Here is a 6,989-nt window from a genome sequence, read left to right as displayed (position 1 = left end):
ACAGAAAAAAAGAACTGTGCCAACTGATTAGTCACGCTGAAGTAGCAATCTTTTCTAAGAACTGTGAGCTTTCTTTGTGGCACAAAGCTTATTTGTTTTGTTTCCCCATATTTGTCCCCCCCAATATATATATATATATATATATATATATATATATATATATATATATATATATATATATATATATATATATATGAAACTTCCAAACTCATTCCTGCCTTCACATTCTCAACCAAAGTCCACAAGAGAAACGTTCTGCAGTTCTTTACCCAAGTTGGGGCAGCCTGGACGTTACAGCATATTACCAGTAGCTTTTTCTTCTGCACTGCAGCATACATGTCTGAAGCCTGGGTGGTCTGATAGCAGTTCTTAAAAAAAATAAATTACTAGATTTTTCATTTTTGACATTTCAAAATAATCATTTTACAAACTTTGAAATATCCAGTGAATTCCCTTCTTCTCCTTCCATGGTTCATTTTGTACGTCCTCTATTCCTGCATATTTTACCTTAACCACTCAGATCAGATTTCCACTTTTACAACAATCAATTATTACTTACACTGTTGAATTTATCTTAATGCTGCCAATGTTTTCAGCTGAGTTCGGTGGTTATCCATATATTCAAAGAATATTTTCTGATCCTCTTTAAATATACGCTCTTCTTGGTCTCTTGTTCTGTCTGTTAAACCTGCAAGTTCTGCATATTCTAACATCTTGAGTTGCCAGTCCTCTTTATGAGGGACCTCGCTCACTTTCCATTTGGGGGATAGAAAAACACGGGCCGCTGTTGTTGCGTACATCAATCAGCTTTCCTGACACCTAGGGATTTCTCTCTGGATTATTCCCAGTAGAAAGGACTCTGGTCTTTTTGGGAAAGTAGTTTAAAACTTTTTTTAAAACTTGTTATAAATTATTTCCCAATATCCACCATTGATATCCTTGATTAATTTATGAGAAGAGGGCAATGTATAGGTTACAAATTTATTGTAATGTATGATGATGGTCTTTGTTTTTGTTTTGCTTCAGTTACTGTTTGTCTTTTGTAAGTTTTGGCGATTTTAAATTTGGAGGTTTAAGTATAATATGTTGGTATGGGAAACTGTCGTGTAACGGGCCAATGGCCGTAATAAAGATCAATCCAATCCAATCCATTCCCCAATATTCTTGTACCTTTTTACATATCCAGGACTGATAGCAATTCTACCCATATCTGGAAAGTTTGAATCTCAGAGACTGTCCCCTTCAAATATGACACAATCCCAAAGAACAGGTCTCCCATCCACTCGTTGCCACTATATTTCTAAGGGGCTTCTTTTTATTCCACTGGAAACTAGAAACAAGTTCATTTTTAAAAATCACAATAATAATAATCCCCCCTGTAGCAAAGGGTATACAGTGGTACCTCAGGTTAAGTACTTAATTCTTTCCGGAAGTCCATTTTTAACCTGAAACTGTTCTTAACCCGAAGCACCACTTTAGCTAATGGGGCCTCCTCCTGCGGCTGCGCCGCCGGAGCACGATTTCTGTTCTCATCCTGAAGCAAAGTTCTTAACCTGAGGTAATATTTCTGGGTTAGCGGAGTCTGTAACCTGAAGCGTATGTAACCTGAAGCGTATGTAACCTGAGGTACCACTGTATAAGGAAGTAAATTGTGCATCTCTGATACTGTGGATATAATACACATCTGCTTCTGTGCAATACCATAAATCCATTAACCTTGAGGTTATTTTCATCTGTCTTCACAAAGATAAGGCATCACACAATAAACAGCATTTTCCCACCCTCCCACCCCATGCTCAAAACCTTTGCTCTATACTACCAGGACTCCTTGCCCTGGAAGTAAATGCAAAAGAAGAACAGAAGCTTCTTCCTGCCTAAAACTTTGGGTGTAATAATAATAATAATAATAATAATAATAATAATAATAATAATAATAGAGGGGGCTGGCTGTGCACAGGACACTCTGTCCCCCCAGGGAACAGTCCCTAAGTGTGTTTGTCACTCATGTCTTAATATATGCCCATGCCATCCTGCTGTGTCTGTAAAGGCCATTAGGAATAAAAACTAAGGTAACCAGAAATGGAAGGGGTTTAAAGGAAGGAAACAAAAGCACTCCAAGGAAAGGGATTGTGGAGGGAAGAAGGCTGTTTTGGGTTTCTGTTGGGCAAAGGGACACTGCTGACTTCAGCCATGGGATCGACAGAGTCGGTTTAGCCCCCAATCCTGTGTGGTTCTCCATGTGGAGGTTGTTCCATAGCATAATCTCACTGCTGTCCATGACATCACCCTTGGAATGCAACCAAATGAAATCAGTAGGATGACGACATCTTCCTTTCCAATATGTTTGATTAGCTGCTGTTTCTGGGAGAAGATCCCCATGGCAGTGACCCTCCTTCAACAAAGATTTATAGGTGTTAGGTAAGCAAGCTTTCCCATCGTGTTACGTCTGTCTAATTCTTTATCCCCAACCCATTAATATGTATGCTGCAATGACTGACTTTTCTCCTTTCCTTTCGAGGCCGTCCTTTAGCTTATTTCCTCAGAACTGAGACAGTAAACAGAATGCTGCAATGCAGCAAACCCAGTGCTCTGAAAAGAGTCACAGAGCAGGGCAGACAGTACGATCAGGGAAACTTCACTTTATTTGCTTTCGAGCAAAAAGAAACCTTAAGAGAAACCAAATTGCCCCAGTGTGTTTGCCCCAAATGCAACCACCACCTCTGTTTTCTGCACAGAGTAGCCTCTCATAGGGCTATATGTTACGGACACCTTTCAAAGTGTCCCCATTTTCTTTAAAAAAATTCTGAGGTGAAAAATGTGCAGCATTTCTTCCTTCGCAAGGGAGAAGTAAAAGTTGGAAGGGCAGCAGCCCACTCTGTTCATTCTCTGAGGACTCTATGATGGGAGTTTCCTCTTATTGTGTTGGCTTCAAGTGCATTTTCTCCCCCCCCCTATTTTGATGGAACCCCCCAAGCCATCTGGTGAATGCTATCTCATCGGACAAAGCACACTGAGGGATGCACTCTCAGGAAGATTCAATAAGAGTCTGCGAGCGTTTCCTAAAATAGCAGAGGAGATGGAAGAACAGAGGGCAGACAGAAAGAAACCAGTCCCAAGGGAGATGTTGTAAACATAAAGGACTCTTCCTTGGATGTACAATTCGAAACGGGCAACCGAGAGCACAGGGGAAAACATTTATCCAAAGTATAGCCTGGGGAACTGGTCTGTAGGTCATTTCATAATACTTGGGCTCACTCCTCAGATAGGCAGAAAGGAGGTGCCAGTACTCTTAACTTGATAGAAGTGCCATGGACACTAGCACAAAATGGCTACAATGAGGAGTCATGATGTCAACACAAAATTAGAAAGCATACACTCATTGCTGCTTCTCCCCTCCCTCCTGGCAGCTTCATGCTAACAATGGGAAGTCAGCTTGTCCTGATGATGGAGAACACACACACACTATTGATTCCACACACACCCCATACAATGATACAGTGGTACCTCAGGTTACAGACGCTTCAGGTTACAGACTCCGCTAACAGAAATTAGAACAGAAATCACGGCGCGGCAGCAGCAGGAGGCCCCATTAGCTAAAGTGGTACCTTAGGTTAAGAACAGTTTCAGGTTAAGAACAGACCTCCAGAATGAAATAAGTTCTTAACCCGAGGTACCACTGTACTGTTGTTGTGTAATAGCAAGGGTCATTCCCGCGTTCCAGAAAAATATATATACAAAGTGGCTCTCGGATTTCTCTCTCCCACACTCATCATATACGTACAGACCACAGCGTAAGGTTGCCATATTTTGAAGAGTAAAAAAGGGGACACATTTGCCGACTTTTAACTGTGGCGACTCTCATTTTACATTCCCATAAAAAAGAGGGCCTGAAAAAAGGGGACATATGGCAACCTTGCACACACCATGCCCATATAGAGAGCTACACATAACTTCTCTCCCTCTGCCTATGGGCATTTCTCTCTCACACACACATACATGCACACAGAAATACAGTGGTACCTCAGGTTACAGACGCTTCAGGTTACAGACGCTTCAGGTTACAGACTCCGCTAACCCAGAAATAGTACCTCAGGTTAAGAACTTTGCTTCAGGATGAGAACAGAAATCGTGCTCCGGCGGCGCGGTGGCATTGGGATGCCCCATTAGCTAAAGTGGTGCTTCAGGTTAAGAAGAATTTCAGGTTAAGAACAGAGCTCCAGAACAAATTAAGTTATTAACCTGAGGTACCACTGTACACCCCTCTTCTTTCTCTGTCACACACATCAACACCCAGAAACCACACATCCCCTTCTTTCTATTCCTCTCTATCATGGAGATTGCACATTGCTCCCTCCTTCACAGACGATGCACATAGACCTATTCATACATTCTCCCTCTCGTACGCATGCACAATTACAGTCAGGTGAGACAGCTCACCATCGTTCTCTGCAAAAATGTAGCTTTCTGTGGTGTGTTTGCTCACTCATATGTGTGGCAGAGTGAGCAGGACACACACACACACACACACTGGAAATCAAGCAAGCCCCTCCTCTCCTTGGAGGTTGTTAAGAATGAGAATCTGAGCCTCCTGCTTCCTCCTAAGAAGAAGAGTTTGGATTTGATATCCCGCTTTATCACTTCCCGAAGGAGTCTCAAAGCGGCTAACATTCTCCTTTCCCTTCCTCCCCCACAACAAACACTCTGTGGGGTGAGTGAGGCTGAGAGACTTTAGAGAAGTGAGACTAGCCCAAGGTCACTCAGCAGCTGCATGTGGAGGAGCGGAGACACGAACCTGGTTCACCAGATTACGAGTCTACTGCTCTTAATCACTACACCACACTGGCTCTCTGTTAAGCAGAGGTTGGATGGCCATCTGTCATGGATGCCTTAGCTGAGATTCCTGCATGGCAGGGGGTTGGGCAAGATGGCCTTTGGGTACCTTCCAACTCTAAGATTCTACAATTGGCCACCAAAGTTGGTGTAATGAACTCCGGAGCCTACCTCCCAGCCTGAGAAAGCTGCAGGAATGTGAATAATTGTTCATTAAAATGTTTCTTTCTGAGCTGGGAGTGTGTGTAAAAGGATGGGAGAGTAAGAGAATAAAGGTCAAGCAAATCGCAGTGTTAAGCTGGCGGTTAGCAGCAGCAGAATTGCAAATAGTAAAATCCATTGTATATGGAGTTCTCGTAGTACAGCCTGGAGAATCCAAGTCAATGACGCCATTTTGCAAAATGCAAGGGTGGTCCGATTTGATAGGCGTTTTGTGAGCTGGGTACTGAAATGAAACCAGTTCATATTGGGACATTGTGAGAAAAAGAAAATGTCTAAATGAACGCGAGCGCCTTCACGACATCACACACTGTGTTAGAACTAACCAGTCATACTATTAAAAAGTTGAACAGGAAACCCGATTTCAAGGCAACCAAGTGAAAGAAAAAGAGACACTTGTATAATTTAGTCTCTTTCAAAAGTGACGCTGACAACCTTCAATGTAGCATTTTACTCTGGCTTAACTTTTCCTGAATGGCACTACAGTGGTACCTTGGGTTACATACGCCTCAGGTTACATACGTTTCAGGTTACAGACTCTGCTAACCCAGAAATAGTACCTTGGGTAACCCGAGGTACCACTATATGCCGAAGATGAAAAATAGATAATACGCAGAAGATGAAAAATAGATAATATGCAGAAGATGAAAAATAAAGTAGGGGTCATCTGTGATGTGCATAATTTTTGCATAGTGCCTGAGGTTATGTGGAGGAAGAATTTTTCCTCTCATACAGATGATATTGTCTACCCTGGGCCAAGTCGGTTTTATAAGGTATTGACAGATCACATCCATTTCCCCATTGACAGGTCATGAACATCACTGGGGGAAAGGCTGTTCCAGTAGCTGTTCAGCCATTTGCATCTGGATGCTTGAAGGCATCTGACAATAAACATTGGCTTTTTATATTTTATGCCCTTGCACAATTAAGCTTGCCTGAAAGGTTCATCAAGCGGATTCACATTAATATTGTGTCTCCCCAAATCCAAAAGTCACTGGATTTGTGTCAGAGGCTTTCCACATCAAGGGGACTTGCTTCCTTTCCTCGTTGACCTTGCTTCGGAGTAATTACCGTGTGCAATCAGGGCTAATGAGACAATTGATTCAAGGAAAGAGGGTAATAAATAGAAGGGCAATGTTTTGCAGAGATGGCATGATGCCTGTTCTTGCCTCATCCTCTGTAATCTACAGGTGAATTGTGGCAGCTCAAAACACACTTTGGATGCTACACTGGTTACTCAACTCACCGAGGTAGAAGAGAATTAGAGTTAGCTGGCTTGGGAACTCAGTTGAAGCCAGGCATCTTCAACCCGGTGCCCTCCAGATATGGTGGAATTACAGTTCCTGTCAGCATGGCCAATGGTCAGGGACAGAGAGAGGTGTAGTTCAAAGCAACTAAAGGATGCCAGGTTGGAGGAGTCAAATGCTCCCCGAGACCTTTTATTTATTTATTTGGGAGGGGGATTTTTATTTTACAGATATAAATTTATAATAATAACAAATACATATCCGTGTATAGAGAATTCTCTGAATCTCTAGTCTTCCCCCCACCCCCTCCATGAGCCCTATTGTTAACATTTTCAACTGCATATTATTCCATACTTTACATTTTATATCCATCCATATTATCCATAATATTTGTTACATTAAAGGTAAAGGTAAAGGGACCCCTTACCATTAGGTCCAGTCGCGGCCGACTCTGGGGTTGCGGCGCTCATCTCGTTTTATTGGCCGAGGGAGCCAGCGTAGAGCTTCCGGGTCATTTGGCCAGCATGACTAAGCCGCTTCTGGCGAACCAGAGCAGCGCACGGAAACGCCATTTACCTTCCCGCTGGAACGGTACCTATTTATCTACTTGCACTTTGACGTGCTTTTGAACTGCTAGGTTGCCAGGAGCAGGGACCGAGCAACGGGAGCTCACCCCGTCGCGGGGATTTGAAC

The 6,989-nt window shown here is 42.8% G+C and overlaps 1 long non-coding RNA gene across 2 annotated transcripts in view; it reads right to left on the bottom strand.

Moving 5' to 3' along the window:
* Positions 1-206: 206 nt before the first annotated feature.
* LOC309367360 overlaps positions 207-6,989 on the bottom strand; it is a 34,836-nt gene continuing 28,053 nt past the window's right edge. For both annotated transcript variants that reach the window (XR_014167083.1, XR_014167084.1), the window contains one exon: positions 207-368. This is a non-coding gene — a long non-coding RNA (uncharacterized lncRNA). The remainder of the gene's footprint in view (positions 369-6,989) is intronic.

The sequence above is a fragment of the Podarcis melisellensis genome, assembly GCF_964234715.1.
Source record: "Podarcis melisellensis genome assembly, chromosome: 3".
NCBI lineage: Eukaryota > Metazoa > Chordata > Lepidosauria > Squamata > Lacertidae > Podarcis > Podarcis melisellensis.
Note: the sequence above shows the minus strand (reverse complement) of the source record. Positions and strands in the feature narration are given on the sequence as shown.